The 19,961-nt window shown below is 41.0% G+C and overlaps 1 pseudogene; it reads left to right on the top strand.

Annotated features, from left to right (window-relative positions):
- The first annotated feature begins 17,653 nt into the window (after nucleotides 1-17,653).
- On the top strand, nucleotides 17,654-17,771 carry LOC126424773 (5S ribosomal RNA; annotated as a pseudogene).
- The last annotated feature ends 2,190 nt before the right edge of the window (nucleotides 17,772-19,961 follow it).

Consider the following 19,961-nt stretch of genomic DNA (forward strand, 5'->3'; position numbering starts at 1 on the left):
CCTAGGGGAGCCTATGTAAGGGTATTTTTGAACGAGAAAGTTCAGCTCGTTGTGCGCACGCAATGCAATTACGAGCGTGCTGCGCAACATCCTGCTTTCTGGTTTGCCACCAAATTCGCTCTGCTACACGTCTTTCGGTTGTCCGCTGTCCACCGTGTCCTGCAAGGATATGATCGTGGGCCTCTGCAATTATTTCTTGTCTAAGGTGTTGGGGAACGACAATTCGTGGTCCAACTTTTTTTTACAGCATAATACACCATCTTCAAAGCAAAATTGTTTTTGAGTTGCATATTTTTTGCATTCTGTATCCTCAACTTGTGCCTTTCTCCAGTCCTCAGTATCTCAACCTGTTGCTTCCAAAAGTGCTATTTTCGGACTTAGACAATCTGCATTCGTGTGTTTTTTCCTGGTTTATGGATAACTTCGAAATCCATTTCGGAGAGACATAGGGCCCAATGGGTGAGACGACTAGATGGATCCTTTAACCCAAGCAACCATTTTAAAGCTGCGTGGTCTGTAATAACCTTGAATTTCCTACCATACAAGTAGCATTTAAAGTATCTGATGCCATAAATAACACTTAACAATTCTTTCCCCGTTCTGGAATAATTTATTTCTGCCGTTGTTAGTTGTCTCGAACCGTAGGCTATGGGATGTTCCGCGCCATTTATATTCTGACTCAAAACAACTCCTACTGAATGACCACTTGCGTCACAGGATAAAATAAATTATTTATTATAATCTGGGTAGGCTAATACTGGACTGTGTGTTAACTTATCTTTAAGGGTTTGAAATGCTGATTCACAATCTTCAGACCAATGAAATTTTGCACCCTTTTTCAATAATAGGGTTAAGGGTCGGGCAACTTCAGCAAAATTTTGAACATATTTTCGGTAATACGATGCGAGACCTATGAAACTTTGTATTTGCTTAACGCGTTGTGGTGTTGGGAAGTCCTTAACTGCCGAAATTAATCGAGGATCTGTTTTAATTCCTTTTTCATTAATGACATGCCCTAGGTATGTAACCCCTGTCAATGCAAAAGTACATTTTTCCATATTTAATGTTAATTTAGCTTTTATAAGTCTCTGAAAAACATTACGCAGATGCTTAGCATGTTCATTAATGTCTTTGGAGAATACAATAATATCATCTAGACATACACAACATTGCTGAGTTTTGAGTCCTCGCAATACTCCATCGAGTAGTCTTTGAAAAGTTGCTGGTGCATTTTTCAAACCGAAAGGCATTCTTTTAAGTTGCCAGTGGCCTCCAGGGGTAGAAAATGCTGTTTTACGCCTATCTTCAAGTGCAACTTCCAATTGATGATATCCGCTACGTAAATCTATTGTTCAAAAGTATTTACTGTTACCCAAACTGTCAATGATATCTGTAATGTTTGGAAGAGGATAAACATCTGAGATAGTTTGTTTGTTGAGGTGTCTGTATTCACAAAAAAATCTATATCGTTTCGTACCGTCGGGAGACATCTTTGGAATAATTACGATATTTCAATTATAAGTCGAATCAGTATATTCTATAATTCCATCTTTTAGATGCTGTTCTAAAAATTCATCCAGCACTGGCTGTAAGTGATGCGGGACTCTATAAGGCTTCCTACAAACTAGGGGGCTATTTCCTGTTGGGATCCTATGCTGTGTGATATATGTTGCTGGCAATGGACCTTCTGCATTAAATAAATCTTGGAACTCAACTAAAACTGCTTCTATCGTGTCTCTATCATTTCCTTTCAAATGCTCAATCTTCTGGCGTAATGCGGTTTTGTAGGCGTCTGGTTGCTGACCATCAGCAATACCTGACCAAATGAAATCTTCTTCTTCAAATGTACTGACTGTAGCTACTAATATTCCCTTATGCAACTCTTTGTCCTCCACTCCGAAATTGTCAATATGTACCGGTACTTTTCTTTCTCCTTCAACGTCTTGAACCCGTACAATACTTCTACGTACAAAACAATGTGATACATCTAATTCCTCATTTTCCTCTAGTAGCTCTATTAGACACACTGTATCTGTAGGTACTTCAGGGTCAACGGTCATCCAGAAAAGTTATCCTGAGCCAAATGGTATCTTATCCCGTGAATCAACCTTCAAGGACGTTGCATGCAGTGTAGTTGATTTCGCCTTCCGGTTAGGGAAATCTTGGGGCAGCGGGCCCTTTGCAGCGGTGTCACCTAGCTGAAACACTATTCCGCTAAGTTCGACAGTATGCTGTCTGAGGTCGACTTTAGCGTGATGTTTATTCAGGAAATCCAACCCTAGGATCGCGTCGTACCCGTCGGTTACCTTCGTTACCACTTCTACATCTTCTTCAAATTGTACACCGTGAATATAGAAAATCAATGATGTACATCGTAATGACTTCACTGTAGCTCCTCCTACTCCACTCAGTCTATACCTTGGAGGGTCATATTTCTTTTCTCCGATGCATTCATTACTCACTATTGATACGTTTGCGCCTGTATCCACCAGTATACTGGCCTCTTTATCCTGTATGGTAGCAGATAACCAGCATTCCGCCTTCACATTCGCCTTAATGGCATGAAATTTTATGGGGAACGCCTGGCGGCGGCTCCGACATTCCCGTTTGAGTTTAACTGATTTCTATTTCCAAAAACTTTCTTAGACCTGCATTCCTTGAATGTGTGACCTATTCTTTGACAATTAGTGCATTGAGGTTGTCTACAGTTTTTTGCTATATGTCCCTGTCGATCGCACCTAAAACATCGTACTCCTGCTGAAAATACATTTCGCTTCTCCTTGTATCTGGTGGCAATGTCAATTTCTTCGAAAGCCGTCGCCACAGATACAGCTTCTGCTAAATTTTTAGGAAACTCTGCCCTGTAACGACGGGACACTTCAGGAGGTAACCCACGTAAAAATGTATCCAGAGCTCTATCTTGTGCCTCTTGTAAGATAACTTTATTTGCCTCATCACTAGTTGTCAATTGATAGGTGTTAATATTAACTTTTCTTATCCTATCTACAAAACTTTATAACGCCTCATTTTGCCTCTGAGTGATAGTGTTTAACTGTTCCCTATAAAATCTACAGCTGGTCTGTTTTTGAAAACGTTTAAGTAATCCTTTCTTCAATTCCTCAATTCCGTAATTTTTCATGGTATAATACGTGTGCTTTAGCCTCTCCTAGCAATCTTAACTTTGTCACTTGTATCAGCTGTTCATCTGACCATTATCGTAACTTTGAAGCTGCTACTAAATCATCAAAAAAGGCTGTTATGTCCTCGCCAGATTTACCTGAAAAAGGACTTACTAAGGCTGCTGCTGAGGAATCTAGGGTGGGAGTGATAGAACTGGTTTGCCTAACCTCACTCAACTGTTTCAATAATGCATTATTATCACTTTTAAGCTGTTCTATCCGATTAACTAAGATCTGAATAGTTTCCTCAGTAGAAACCTCTTGTGGTGCTGACTCTGACTTTGTACGATTTCGTGTCATCATTTTACAAACTGTTAGTTATACAATCTTACTACACAGAATCAAAAAGATGTTTCAAGATTTTCGACAAACTCTTAAAATCATGAGAGAAAATACACTTCTAAATAAAGAAAATATTATGACTGCTATGCAAACCTATATCCTTTCACACATTAAACAACACTAACTGTGGACCTTTAGTGACTGTCCTTCACACCTCATATTGAGCCAAGTGTTTTTCTCTGACACCAAATGTAACAGTTCTGATACTAAATGTAACTGGATTTTCTCTTTTGATGCTAGTCAATTGTCAGGATGAGCATTCTAAAGCATTATGTCAGGGTCAAAATATTAAATAAATTAATTTTTCTCTCTTAACAACATGTGGGCAGGGTGGGTTCTTCCTTGGCTGGGGTATGAGGTAGAATGAAACAGCATTTTTACATAAGATAACTTTTATTGAAGATTTGTACAACTGTTTCCTCACTCGATGTTCTGGCTCGGAGAGCGGCAGCTGTGTCGTTTGCGAAGACTTCTGCTGCGGTAGCGGCGGCGTCTGATTACGCATGGCAGTGTGTATGTCGTGTTGCCGACTCGCTCAGCTGACTAGAGATGTGCAGCGCGAGGTGGCCCCTTTAATTATTTGCGAGCGAAGTCGTGCATCGGATGGTGATACCGTGTATGTGCTGTCCCAGTGTTTCCCTTCTCTAAGCGGCTGCGTGGTTGTGCGTCGGCCAGCGGAGTGGAGCGGTGGGGGAAGGCCAGTGTCCTGGACTCAAACAACGGACTGTCGCTTGCCAGTCTTCGGCTGTCAGATCTTCATCCCAGCTCACAGGTGACTTCTGATGTGAGGCCGTCTCCTTCCAGTCCTCACGAGTCACCCGGGTACATAAAAATCAGATTTCAAATACCTTTTAACTTATGTTTTCTGAAGCCGACGCTGCTGCTTGCTATTCCATTACAGCGGCGGACTTGGTGCGTCTGTGCATGATGGTCTTCAGCACCGAAACTGACTGAAAACTACTGCTACTCTTCTCTTCTTCCTTCGTCTGTCAGGCTCACTGCGTCTAGCGTATTTATTCACTTCAGTGTACTGGAGGTGAACGACTTCACGGTCATTGCCTCTTCTGTCACGTTGAAAAGCTTCTTGAAGAATCTTCTTAACGACGGTCATTGGCTCTTGGAATGTAGGCGAGGGCCTTTAGTCACATGTGACGACTGAGAAACACGTGAGCCGGTCATTGCCTCTTCTGTCACGTTGAAAAGCTTCTCGAAGAATCTTCTTAACGACGGTAATTGGCGCTTGGAATGTAGGCGAGGGCCTTTGCTCACATGTGACAACTGAGAAACACGTGAGCCGGTCGGGTGATGCCCTGACGGCTGAATCGACAGTGTCCACTTATGTGGAATTGCTGACTTCACGGTCATTGTCTCCTCTGCTCTGCTGTTCTGCCCACTGTTTGCCAGTATGTAACTCTCTAAACTAAACCAATTTTTTCATTTATATTCTAATTTCTACTTCACTTTGATTTCACTAATGTATTTACTTAAGTACCACTCAACACTACTCTGGGAACACTAGAAATCATTATCGTTTTACTGGATGTCTTTCCTACTACCTTTTCGAACATTTTCTGTTTATCGTATCGCGACATTGCTGTTCGCATGGGTCGAGATCCAATGACTGTTAGCAGAATATGGAATCGGTGGGTTCAGGTGGGTAATACGGAACGCCGTGCTGGATCCCAATGGCCTCGTATCAATAGCAGTCGAGATGACAGGCATCTTATCAGCATGGCTGTAACGGATCGTGCAGCCTCGTCTCGATCCCTGAGTCAACAGATGGGGACGTTTGCGAGACAACAACCGTCTGCATGAACAATTCGACGACGTTTGCATCAGCATGGACTATCAGCTCGGAGACCATGGCTGCGGTTATCCTTGACGCTGCATCACAGACAGGAGCGCCTGCGATGGTGTACTAAATGACGAACTTGGGTGCTCGAATGGCAAAACAGCGTTTCTTCGCATGAATCCAGGTTCTGTTTACAGCATCATAATGGTCGCACCCGTGTTTGGCGACATCGCGGTGAACGCACATTGGAAGCGTGTATTCGTCCTCGCCATACTGGCATATCACCCGGCGCGATGGTATGGGGTGCCATTGGTTACACGTCTCGGTCACCTCTTGTTCGCATTGACGGCACTTTGAACAGTGGACGTTACATTTCATATGTGTTACGATCCGTGGCTCTACCCTTTTTCGATCCCTGCGAAACCCAAAATTTCAGCAGGATAAAGCACGAACGCATGTTGCAGGTCCTGTACAGGCCTTTCTGGATACAGAAAATCTTCGGCTGCTGCCCTGGCCGGCATATTCTCCACACCTCTCACCAATTGAAAACGTCTGGTCAATGGTGGCCGAGCAACTGGCTCGTCTCAATACGCCAGTAACTCATCTTGAGAACTGTGGTATCGTGTTGAAGCTGCATGGGCAGCTGTACCTGTACAATCCATCCAAGCTCTGTTTGAATCAATGCCCAGGCGTATCAAGGCCGTTATTATGTCCTGAGGTGGTTGTTTTGGGTACTGATTTCGCAGGATCTATGCACCCAAATTGCGTGAAAGTGTAATCACATGTCACTTCTAGTATAATATATTTGTCCAATGAATACCCGTTTATCATCTGCATTTCTTCTTGGTGTTGTAATTTTAATGGGCAGTACCGTATTTTTGCTTCGCATAATCGTTCTTGTCATACGTCTGAATTTGGGCTTTTCTGTTCCATAAGGAACTTCATATTAGGTCGATCAAACAGCTTGTCATTTCATCGTAACGATCTTTTTGAACAATCAGTGAGTATCGACATCCACCGTCACCAACAAATCCTGTTGTCATTATCTAAGAATGGCTCATTATTCAACCGCATAAGAATTCTGGTCTACCACTTCCATAGAGCTATTTATTGAAAAAGAAGTTCATAATGAAGTGAAATGATTCAGCCACTGACATACTATTGTCCGACGTGTCTGCAATCAACCAGTATGATAACACGCTAATGCCCATAGGAATAGTACCTGTATGTAATTTTTCATCAGGAATTAAAATACTAAGAAAAATATACTTCATGACTCCAACAGGTATCAATGTCACAGGGTCGAACATGTCATAACAACGTCCAAAACAGCAACGAGAAATAATGTAGCTCTTCACCGAGCTCCATTATTTTGTCACGATGCTGCATAACATACGAGTACATGCGATGATTGATGGATATCGTGTGCCGTACGTTTAGTTGTCTTTCAGAAACAAAAGAAATTCAAGAAGCCTCGAAATAGTGATACGTAGCACATTGGTTACAAAGCGTTTGCATCTAAAGTCCACTGCTAAACCCAGAGTACAGGACACCTTAGGATAAGCAACAAATGTAATATACGATGATAATTAATTTAACCTATTAATAAGGAAGATAAGCACCGTCAGACAGTATGGCGCGTAACTCGGATCTTACTTGTATTCCGATCAAAAAAATTGTCTTAAAACTTATCATCCATTTCAGCAGTTAGTCTTATTTAGGGATCGAAGTAGACGTACCGTAAGATTTACTAAGATCTGAAAATGTCACAGATGATGTCGATATTGATGCCGTGCTCAGGACAACTTAGCCTTTTAGCTACACAGCTATTTACAGTAATATCTTCATAAATGAAGAAACTTTCAGTACGTATCGTGAAACCTGATCATGCCCTAGCGTAGTTAATTATTAACTATTCCGAAATTAGTAAACTGTAGTACTCTACACTGTACAGTATACTAAACTTGGCTCCCTCTATGAACATATTACTTGATCAACTAGCAAGCTGGGCTACGCAAGATTCTTCAGGCTGCATCAGTTGTGACAAAGGACATTGATGATATACTGGACACTTTAAAATACGCGTAAAAGGAAACTGGAGAGACATCAAATACAGTGCCTTGGTTTTTACTTTCTACGCACAATAGGGATTAAAGGCAACGCTACAGTCACTAGACAACTTCCAGATTGGTGTATCTGATACACAAAAATGCGTATGTAAATAGGACATGAAAAATGTCGTGTTTACTTCCTAATGCAAAGAAACGTAACGTGGATACTCTCTTAAGATTTGTTGGCCTAGTCTGTATATAATCAGCAGTATTGATGACTGGTTATAAATGACTTCAGTATCTACGGATGTCAAGAAACACGAAAGTTGGCTATTTGGAGAATATTGGTTTCCGTATACAGCTAGAGCACTTTTATTGTCGATATGTACCTATGTACCTACATGTAGCTACTATTAGAGAGTAACTATAGCCAGGACTACCAAGACAAATGCCTATTGCCAAATAAAGAATAAAATTATCAAACCATTAGGCCTAGCTAAAGCTATCAGAACTCTCTGTTGGCAAACAAAACAGAAACTTCATTTATAAGTATTTCTGGGATTAATTTCCGATTAGGAAAGACGAAAGTATTTGCTGCCGTCCGTTACAAAACTCATACATAGATCAGAAACATCATCCAACTGGCGAAAACAAAATTCTGTTACAAAGATGCGCTCTTACAGATTTTCGAGTGGTAGCGCAAAAATAACATCTGGTGAAATCGAAATTATGGATGTAAATTTCAGTATAATAGATGAATCCTACAAGTGAGCTTTCCACACTCAGTAACACAAACGTTTCCTGGCGAGAATGGAAGAACCACAAACTTAATTACAAGACTGTACGAGACAAAAAGCGACGACGAATGTGTTGTAGCAACTAGATAGAAAGACACCAGAGAGAAACCTACATCGAGTACCAGAGATTGATTATACTTGTCTGCAGAACAGCAACCGAATCGCTTCCTGAATTTACAATTCCTGTCAGTTATAACGCTCCAAAGTAATAGTATGACAGTCTTTGTTCGATCGAAATAGACATTACATTTTTAGTCTCTTCCACAAATCGCGATTTATCTTGGGATATCGGAAAATGGTACTGCCATAAAGCTGTCGTTAGGATTATTGTAATACTGACTCTTATCGATTTGCTACTCGATTAAGTACAAGCAATTTCTTACGTCTCTTGAGTAACAATGTATAAATACCGCCGTGATACTTACCCTTGGAACTGTACAGCTCCGATCACGATCAACGGAAGCACCACGTACGTCACAACGTCTTCCATCTTGACAGAGTATTAGAATATGTGTTTCCGCGGAAACGTCTATCACGGGACATCGATTGTTGGAGCTGCGGCGGCAATTTTCTGGAAGCTTGTCGGATATGGCGGGAATCATTAAATGCTAATAAATATCAATTTTCAAAAGACAATGCAACGCGAATGTGTACGTGTTCATTCACTTACTGTAAATGAATATCTGTCTCTCGAATTAAGGGCGTAAGACGAAATCAGCAGAGTAAGACTGGAAAACACAATTTTAGCAGCATTTGTCTTACGAATTGATATGGTTTAGCGAAATTGTGAAATTCCAATTCTGATTAACACGCCTGGTTCGAAAACGACAAACAACAACTAATAATTTGTTCATCCTCTCGATATGTAATTACACAGAACTCTTATTAGCATCAGAAAATTTGGCATTTATGGAAAATTATCATTTCAACGTCCTCACTAACGAGATCAAGTTTTTAAAACTTCGATAGGTCATGCCATTGCAAAATACCGTGTGAAATGTATTGAGTGTGACTTTGTGTTTTTGTCAATACGTGAAACGCATGGGGCTCCACTTTTCCTTAAACGTCTAAAAGCAACATGCTGAATTGCAGAAAATTTCTGAAACAGATTAGTATTAAGATAAGAAAATAGAATACAATTGTGAGAGCATTTGTAAGGGATTCACATGAAACTGAAAAAGATCGGACCGGCCAATCACACTGCAAGAAAGGAAAATGAAATGGAGGAATCTTTGGTATCATAAAACAGACAAGAAAAAATTTATGCAAATTCATGACAAGTAACTATGCACTGTACAGTAATGCCTTCAAGTTCCAGCACATTTCCAACGGAGGTGACAAAACCACGCTAATATCACAGGCTGAAGGAATTATCTTTGAATGCTGGACAGAACAACAAAAAATGAATGAATTGCAATTAGATTTGAGAGGAATGCAATTTCTTGAGGAATGGCAACAATATCCACACGTAGTAATTACCAAGAGAAACCATTAGAACTGCGCGCCGAAATACCATGGCGTTTGGCCGCATGAGAACAGATAATAACCAAGGAATTTGTAACTTTTTGATTTAAAGAAATATTGGAATTAGACATCTCAGGGGTTTGACAGCTTTGCTGTACTTGCTGTACTTGTGGTGCACAAGAGTCCAAGGCGCTAACCACATTTCTTCCATTTTCGTTTTATTTGTGGAGCGAAATTTCTTTCGCAACTCACCACTGACTGTCTCTTTAGCTATGAATCTGTGAAACAAAATTCGGTCAGCACACTAGTAAACTGTGTGAAAAACAATTACAACGATATTTATAACCAAAGCAAACAAAGTATTGCGAATTTTTCAGTATACACAGTCGTCAATAACTATATTCTTACCTTCACTATCAATTTAAATAACTTATCCTAGGAATAAGCTGCATGTACTTATAGAGAAATTTGATTGTATACTTACGTTCATAGTTATTTTGTATGTTGAGACAATAGAAGTACAGGTATTTGAGAATACTGTAGTGTCATCACTACATTTTAGGCATTACTGTGGGAAAAGGTAACTCAGCCACGGCAATTGAACAAGCCATAAGAATGTCTCAGAGACCAATGCATCTAATGCCTGTTGCAGCAACAGGGCTGTTCACACATTGTGATGCTAGTTAGGCCGAGTTTCTAAACCATAAAGCTATGGATTGATTATTGCATACGTGGCTGGGAGCAGCATACAAGAACATACTTGAGCCTCTAAACTACATAAATCAATCCTAACAAAAATATCCGCATCGTGGCAGTACCTAGAGTCACAATAGGACTACACTAGGCAATGGGGTGATTTGTGTCAGCATACAACCACCACGAATTCGGGCGTCCGCCGCTGCCACACTGTTATCTGGCAGTAAGTCCTCCTCTCTTCACTTGGAACCTTTCTACTGGTGACCCATTTCTAGGTTCACTTCAGCTGCAACCTGACTCCTGTACTGGGGACAGCATATCACGACTAGGAAAGTACAGCTAGTCGCACTCCTATACTGCTGCCAGTGTCCTGTCATCATGCCTTAACAATATTAGGACTTGAAATTTTCTGGCAGATTAATACTGTGTGCCAGACTGAGACTCCAACTGAGGGCATCAGCCTTTCGTTGGCCGGCCGGTGTGGCTGTGGGATTCTATGCGCTTCAGTCTGGAAACGCGTGACCGCTACGGTCGCACGTTCGAATCCTGCCTCGGGCATGGATGTGTGTGATGTCCTTAGGTTAGTTAGGTTTAAGTAGTTCTAAGTTCTAGGGGACTGATGACCACAGATGTTAAGTCCCATAGTGCTCAGAGCCATTTGAACCATTTGTCTTTTGTGGAAAATTATTGTACCAACTAAGCTACCCAAGCGACACTCACGACCCATCCACACAGCTGTACCTCGTTTCCTACCTTCCAGAACGATAAGTAGGAGACGATGTATTGTCGGAAGTAGGGATGTGAGGATGGGTCGTGAGTCGTGCTTTGGTACCTCAGTCGCTGGAACACTTGCCCACGAATGGCAAAGATCTCGAATTCGAGTCTCGGTCCTGCAGAGTTTTTACCTGCCAGGAAGTTACGTAGCAGCACATACTCTGCTGCAGAGTGAAAACTTCATTCTGGAATGATTTTGACCGGTGATGAAAGCTGGGTTCATAATTGTCACCCTGAAAATAAGTGAGCATCATTGGAGTTGTATAAGGCGTGGCTCACTTACAATTCATGCCTAAAGATACCACCATAAACTCTGAAAGGTACTATGAGGCCTCAGAACACTGAACGCATGAACGAGACGAGTTCGTCCACGCACGGAGCACCCCCATCTTCAGTATGACAGTGCCACAACGCACACGAACCCTGCGACTTATGCAACAAAAGCTGACCTACACAAAGGAATTGTACTCCACGTGGTTACAACTCGACGAGCAAACCTTGATGAAACTGGAAATCACCATAAATATAGACTTAGCTTTCCTACTTCAGAAGGTTCTGAAGTGGAGGTATAGCATGAAATAGTTAAATAAATTAATTATACTATAATCAGTGCCTAGTATAAGCATAAGGGGGTTTCTAGCATTGCACAGGGAGCAGATGTTAATATGATTCCTGAGAACTGATTCATGTGCCCAAAATAAATTTTACATAATTATTTATCTTACCTGTTCACAGTCATCGATTATGTGCCATACAGTCCCGACTTCGCCACGTCCGATTTTCGTCTCTTTCTGAAATTTAAACAACACCAGAGAGGGCTACACTTTGATAGTAATGAAGCCGTACAAGAAGAGGTGAGGTTGTAGCAGCGTCAAGCCAGTCAGGAATTCGTCAGTGACGGTATCAAGAATCTAGTATCTCGTTGGCAGAAATGTGATGGTCACCAGGATGACTATGTTGGGGAATAAATATGTAGACATGAAGAAGAAAGATGTAAAACCCCAATAATGTTAGTTTTATTCAAAAGAGCTTTAAGAGTTTTCACATAAAAATTTCTGAGACATTGGTTTACAGCACGCCCTCGTATACGCACACCCACACAAAGGAATTGTACTCCACGTGGTTACAACTCGACGAGCAAACCTTAATGAAACTGGAAATCACCATAAATATAGACTTAGCTTTCCTACTTAAGAAGGTTCTGAAGTGGAGATATTGCATGAAAAAGTTAGATAAATTAATTAAATAATAATCAGTGCCTAGTATAAGCATAAGGGGGTTTCTAGCATTGGACAGTTAGCAGATGTTAATATGATTCCAGAGAACTCATTCATGTGGCCAAAATAAATTTTACACAACTATTTATCTTACCAGTGGTTATACAGTAGATGTAGCGTTCATGATATTCGCCAACCAGTGAAGAAAATTATTACACAGAAATCCTGTGTTCAATATAATGATTCAATCTCTAATATTCATTACAAAAAATTACAATGAGGAAATCAATATACTTCTATTAAAATTTATGAACAAACATGTGGAATGGCATACAAAATAAAATAACATGGAATACATGTATCCAGACCACACCAATATAAAAAAAAATTGTTTCACAGAATATCCTGAGAAATAACCCAAAAATTAACCTAAAACATTTTATGCAAGAGAGAATGTTTTTGTGTTTGGATATGAAAGAAGCTAGTCAGAATAGCTACAAATGCTGATGGACAATTATGGACTAGTTACACTGATCCATGTTGCCGTCTTATGTAATACCACTAAAAAAACGTATAAGTCCCTGCTATATGTAAAATAACCATTTTTGTGAAATTTAACACTCCAACAAAGCCACTGGAATAAAAGACCTATTGGGACTGATAGAAAATGTAGATGTTGGCATGCATTTTGTACAACATGTGTGGGTACATCTTAGCAAAGAAAACCACAAACTAGGACATCGAGGCCTCAGTCCTTTATCTCTGGACAGCTGAAGAGAAACAACTCCAGAATCTAATGCTACTGACTCCAACTCTATTGCACACGTCATTGATACTACCTTCCATAATTTTTCTTTTCCTTTACTGTTTTTTTGTGAAAGCTGAAATGAGCATGTTACAATCTCATATGGAGAATTTCAACACTTACAGCGTTACAAAGACTCAAAGGAAGTTAGGTGCCCACGATTGCAGCGTTGCAGCCGTGAATGTGCACTCTGTTGCTGGCACATGAGCTGCCTCTCGTGACACCTGCCAGAAATTCAGTGGAAAACAAAAAAATCTGCCTGTTTGATTGTCGATCGGACGGACTTCTCATAGTGAGGCGAGAGAGAGTAGGTTTCTGGCTTGAAGGAGCCTGTCCTGACAACGCCAGAAGGTAGACCACCCGCTGCACAAGTGTTTCTGTTTCTGTGTGTGTGCGTGTGTGTGTGTGTGCGTGTGTGCGTGTGTGCACGGGTCTAATTTACGAGTGGCTGAGAAATGAAAAGACGTGTTACAGTGGACAGTGTACTCAGGAATACAGACACCAGTTCTTATGTTTTATTCCAATTTATCATGTTTGTGGAATATTCAGAACAGACGGAGGATTCAAGCAAGAGGATTATTTAGCACGAAAACTATGCTGAAATCCCGCAGAGGAAGTTTTCACCTCTATAAAATTGGAAAAATGTAGAGGAAAACGCGTTAAAAGAATACCTTCGAACAGCATTTGCTCTGCTAATGAAACTGTTATGTTTGTATCTAGCACATATAACCTTCAAATACTAATGGAAGACCTTAGTAAAGCAAATTGAAATAAGGCATGAAAAACAGTTACGATACACTGAAGTTATGTATAATCAACGTAGTAAAAATAAAATAATAAAATTTAACGAATAAGTCATTGAAGCAGCTGTTGAATTTTTGTTATGATGGAAACTGAAGGAAGTTGGAAATGCGTAGAAATATCTGAAGAACGCCATTATTAAGATGTTAACAGACAGCAGATCATACGATGATAACAATCGCAGTCATGATCACTTCCATTGCTTGCGGTAGAACACGATTCACATCTACAGCCGGCCGGGGTGGACGAGCGGTTCGAGGCGCTACAGTCGGGAACAGCGCGACCGCTACGGTCGCTGGTTCGAATCCTGCCTCGGGCATGGATGTGTGTGATGTCCTTAGGTTAGTTAGGTTTAAGTAGTTCTAAGTTCTAGCGGACTGATGACCTCAGAAATTAAGTCCCATAGTGCTCAGAGCCATTTGAACCATTATTTTTCACTTCTACATCAATAAACAACTAACACCGGCATACTTGAAAGTGCAGGTTGGCTATCTAATCACTTCCAGCGGCAACAAAATTTGATTTTCAATGTTTCGCACTGTTATTGTTCGAATTTAAAAAGCTGACATAATCAACTTTTAATTGTTTAACACGGTAATCGAAGTTACTCAACTGGTAACTGCAAATTTGTATTTAAGCAGCGTAGCTCACAGCGCACTAATTACTCGGACTATAATCATGCAGTATTTGAGAACCGAGCAGATTATATTCTTCCACACACGCCACTGAATGTAACTGCAAAATTATATCATTATGAGATACATAGTTCGAGACTTATAATTTTTATACGTGGTTTTTTACCGGTACCAAACAAAACTGGAATATTCTGTTAGTTATTATACATTTTGTCGCCATACAAGAAAATTAAAATACTGAAAAGCCTTCTGTCTCACGTACTGCTTGTAAGCTGGAAAACCTTTGAGGAAGTGAAGAAGAGCCTCTATAATACCGACAGATATACTTGATAGCAACTCAAAAACTGAGCACTGCGCAACAGACTCAGGAAAGGGTACAGTTTTCATTTTTTAAAAGAGATAGGAGAACAAATAAATAAATCAGATACATGCGGCGGAGACGTAAAATTAAATAACATTCTGTAGGAAATTATCTGTAACCTGAGAGTTGAAAAAATTTTCTTGACGGCTGTATCTACCATGCCTGATCGGTATGTGCACTCAACATATTTCTTTCATTTTAGAAGTGCGGATATTTGTTTATTTTTTCACTGCCCAACAAACTCAGGAAAGGCTAATGTTTTCATTATTTTAAAAGAGATAAAAGAACAAATGAATAAATCAGATACATGCGGTGGAGACTTAAAATTAAATAACATTCTATAGGAAAACATTTGTAACGTGAATGTTGAAAAGAACTTCTTGAAGGTTATATCTACCATGCCTGATCAGTATGTGCATTCAACATATATCTTTTATTTTAGAAGTGCGAATATTTGCTTATTCCTTCGCCAGCCAGACACACATATTAGATGCATCACTACAGTGGTTATCCTGTTGAGAACAAAAATGTCTGCTGAATTAAAGGAAAATATCTAAAGCCTAGAAGCAGAGGCAGCCAGATAATCTCAAAGATCTCCTGGTTAAAATGAATCTGTCACAAGACATGTAATCACCCGGTTCAGGACGCCACAGCTATAAACTTTGGACCAGTCATCGGAATGTGTCACATCAACATTAAAGGTATCAGTAAATGCTAACGCCAAGTCTTACAGAGGGACATTTCCGCTAATTGCAGAAAAAGGCTCTAGCTGCCAAAAAGAATTGAATATGGCTTACCACAGGGATTCATCCTCGCTCCTCTCTTGTTTAATTTGTATATACCTGCTATCCCTCCAACACAGTTCAAAATATGTGGCTATGCAGACGACTGGGCAATAGCTACCCAACCCAAAACTTTTGGAAGGACTGAAGAAATCCAAACTTCTGCTCTACTTATCTGTAGTCATTATTTCCACAAATGGAGGTTACAACCAAACTGAAATAAAACAGAGGTTTCATGTTGTGGACTAGCAAGACAGCCAATCCACTAGGAGGAAGCCGAAAGGCACGCGTTTAAGCTCACGCAGGCTGGCGTGAGGTCTGGAACTGGACAAGGACGTTATAGTAGCAAAGAACGTACGTAACTACTGGAATACTTAACTTTAATCCATAATTGGTGAACATCGCTCTTGACGGTACATGTTTTACAGCATCAATAGTAACTGGTAATGGCGCTTTGCTAGGTCGTAGCAAATGACGTAGCTGAAGGCTATGCTAACTATCGTCTCGGCAAATGAGAGCGTAATTTGTCAGTGAACCATCGCTATCAAAGTCGGCTGTACAACTGGGGCGAGTGCTAGGAAGTCTCTCTAGACCTGCCGTGTGGCGGCGCTCGGTCTGCAATCACTGATAGTGGCGACACGCGGGTCCGACGTATACTAACGGACCGCGGCCGATTTAAAGGCTACCACCTAGCAAGTGTGCTGTCTGGCGGTGACACCACATTTCATGTTTTAGTATGTCCAATAGATTGGCACACAGAGCCCTCAATGTCTATTTTGAAGGACACAAACTTCATCATAATATGCACCCAAAATACCTTGGGATCACGTTAGATAGGACACTTTTTTAAGGGTCACTTGACACGATCATCCTCTAAGCTCAAAACCAGAAACAGCATTCACCGTAAACTCTCGTTGGGGATAGTCAGCAGACACTCTCAGGGAATGAGCACTGTTTGGTACACCCAGCACCAGAGTGCTGTGCGGTTGTCTGGCTAAATAGCCCATACGTAATTAATATAGATTTACAGCTTAACTAGGCCATGCTCTTTGTCAGTTGAGCGAATACCAGAAGATTGCTAATAACACTGGCCCTCCAATAGTGAACTACGTGTTCCATGCGGATCGAAAAAGACTAATATCAAGACATTCCACTCGCATCCCAGCCAGGTCTCTCATGGAAACTAAATTCACTCTCATCGACGAATGTAAACGCTGCTGGCAACAAATTTGTTCCCCACAATGCCTGAAGCTGTACTGCGTCCAGAAGAAAGCCCCTGGGTTCGACTAGCCTCGGGATAATTGGACTATCTATAGCCGCATCCGAAGGGGCAATGGTCAATGAGCTGACACTCTCTAGAAGTGGGACAAATCCCCATCCTGTGACTGCGTCGGAATGACAGACAGTTGCTCATGTTGTATCGACATGTCTCGCACGTCCCTACAAGGGTCGTTTGGAAAATTTCCTGCTGCCACTTTAAACTCCCTTCTTTTCACGACTGTCATCCCAGATTATGAATCATATCCGTAGTACTGTTTCCCATGTTGCGTCATAATACAAATCGAGATGTACTTCTCTCACCTTCGCGATGTCCATCGTCACTCCTATCTGATGCGGATCACTTACCGCACAGCCTACTCCAGAAGAGCATCGACAACCGTTGTGTAGGCAGTTTGTTTAATAGACCTGCTACATTTTCTATGCTTTTTGCCAGTAAACCGGAGTCTTTGGTTCGCTTTCCGTACATTATTATCTACGCGATCGTTCCAGTTTAAGTTATTCGTAACTGTCGTCCATAAGCATTTAGTTGAGTTCACAGCCTTTAGATTTGTGTGATTTATGGTGTTAATTATTTAGATCAGTTCCAGCTTTTGGTACGTTAGAGGTATCTTACCCACTGTAAATTATTTTACCAACGGTCTATGGTGGATTTACAAGACTGTAAATGACAGCATGCGGCAACGGCCTTGCCGCAATGGGTACACCGGTTCCCGTCAGATCATCGAAGTTAAGCGCTGTCGGGCGTGGCCGGCACTTGGATGGGTGACCATCCGGGCCGCCATGAGCTGTTGCCATTTTTCGGGGTGCACTCAGCCTCGTGATGCCAATTGAGGAGCTACTCGACCGAATAGTAGCGGCTCCGGTCAAAGAAAACCATCATAACGACCGGGAGAGTGGTGTGCTGACCACACGCCCCTCCTATCCGCATCCTCATCAGAGGATGATACGGCGGTCGGATAGTCCCGATGGGCCACTTGTGGCCTGAAGACGGCGTGCTAAATGACAGCATCTTCTGCAAACTGTCTAAGAGGCCGGACAGACTCTCTCCTAAATAATACGTTATACAGGTGAGGAACAGCAGAGGAGCTCTTACACTTCCTTGGAGAACGCCAGGTATCAATTCTGTTTTACCCTGCGAGTTTTCATAAATTATTAGGAATTATGACCTTTGTGACAGGAATAAACGAATCAAGTCGCACGACCGCGACGATAATCCATGGGCACGCAAATTTCATGGGAGTATCTTGTGAGGAACAGTGTCAAAAGACATCAGATAATCTGAAAATATGGATTACTTCGTATGAATAAAAATAAATTGTATTTCTAAAGAAGATATTTTCTGAATCCGACTTGGCTCTTTGTCAATAAATCGTTTTCTTCGAGGTAGTTCATCCTGTTCGAACACAGTTCATGTTACAAATCGACGTTAGTGATATTGGTCTGTACTTCAGCGGATTACTGCCATTTCCCTTCTTGAGTATTGCTGAAACTTGTGAAGTACGGAGCTATTGTATCGGACATACTATACAAATAACCTGACTTCTATAAAATCAGGACCGCAGGCCTTGCCTTTATTAAGCGATTTCAGCTACTTCGCTACATCGACGCTATCTACGTCTGCTTCAGTGCCACTGTTACCATTTACGTTAAGATTGTTATTACGCAGTGAAGGTATTGATTGTGTCTTGCCACTGGTGTACTTTAAATATGACCAGACTTGCTTTGAATTTTCTGCCAGATTTGGAGACTATTGCGTTGTGAAAATCATTAAAAGCATCTCGCAATGAATTCTGCGTTAAGTTTCGAGCTGTGCTAAAACACCGTCAATATTAGAGTTGCTTTTTTCGTTGCTTCCCAATCACTGTTCTGAGCATCTATTATTAATATATTTGGTATACTGTATCTCAGTTGCCGTCTATATATTTCTTTGGATTTAAACCACATCCATTCTAGATTTACATTGTTAGTTTGCAAGGAACGGAGACTGCTCCTTAGTAAGGCGTCAAGAGATATTTTATCTGGTTAAACGTCATTGCTGGAGGTTGGCGTTAGCAAGGAACTGTCACTGACTCTCGCCCACTGGCATCTCTCCTAGGGAGAAAGTAACTAAAGCACCAGAGGGAAGTACTTTTCGTGACAGGTCGTTTTACTTTGACGAGTCTTGTTTCATCTTGTCGAACATACATACCTGCCCTACTTTCGCCGTCATCACTGGCTCAAAACCACAATTATTTCTTTCAGAGACGCTAATTACTGTTCTCGACCTGTTTGTGAAATCGCTAACGACTTCACGGTACAGAACATGTTAGATCAAAACAGAAAAAATCTTTCCCCTTAATGCTACAGATTCCATTAAGCCAACACATAGCTTCATAAATAAATTAATTTGGCTCTATTTTGTGATCTATGACTGGCTGTTTCGTTTTAATGTTGGGTAAAATAACAGGTTTTGATTGGCACAGAGGGTTAGGTGGGGAGGGGGAGGAGGAGGGGGAAAGGGATGGGAGGCGTTTTGATGATGACGTCACTGATGGAGAGGAGGAATGGCAAACCGCTTATTTGAAAGTGGCGTCATGAACAAAGGAGGCAGCAGAGTCGGAACAGCATTCCTACTAACAAGTGATTAATTTTGGAAAACATTTTTTTTATATTAATACAAATTTTAGAACCCACACGTGGAGGTCAGTCTCCTTCCTGCGGTTAGATATTCTTGACTTGCGTGTCAATATATCAATTCTCTAACCACATTATTCATTTAACCTAAGGCATGGAAATACTCTGTATATATTTCCTACCTTGGAATAAACTAAAGCCTAACACATTATATTCCCGAGTGGGCAGAGGTCTGAGCAATGTTTACTGAAACAGGCGTGCAAACAACACGCAAAACAAGAGAGATTGTACGACATGTGGAAGGTTGCCTGACAAACTATGAGTGTTTTACAGTGACTCAAAGTCTAGCGCGAGCAAACTAGGATAAATGT

Source organism: Schistocerca serialis, chromosome 1, assembly GCF_023864345.2.
Source record: "Schistocerca serialis cubense isolate TAMUIC-IGC-003099 chromosome 1, iqSchSeri2.2, whole genome shotgun sequence".
In the NCBI taxonomy this organism is placed as follows: domain Eukaryota; kingdom Metazoa; phylum Arthropoda; class Insecta; order Orthoptera; family Acrididae; genus Schistocerca; species Schistocerca serialis.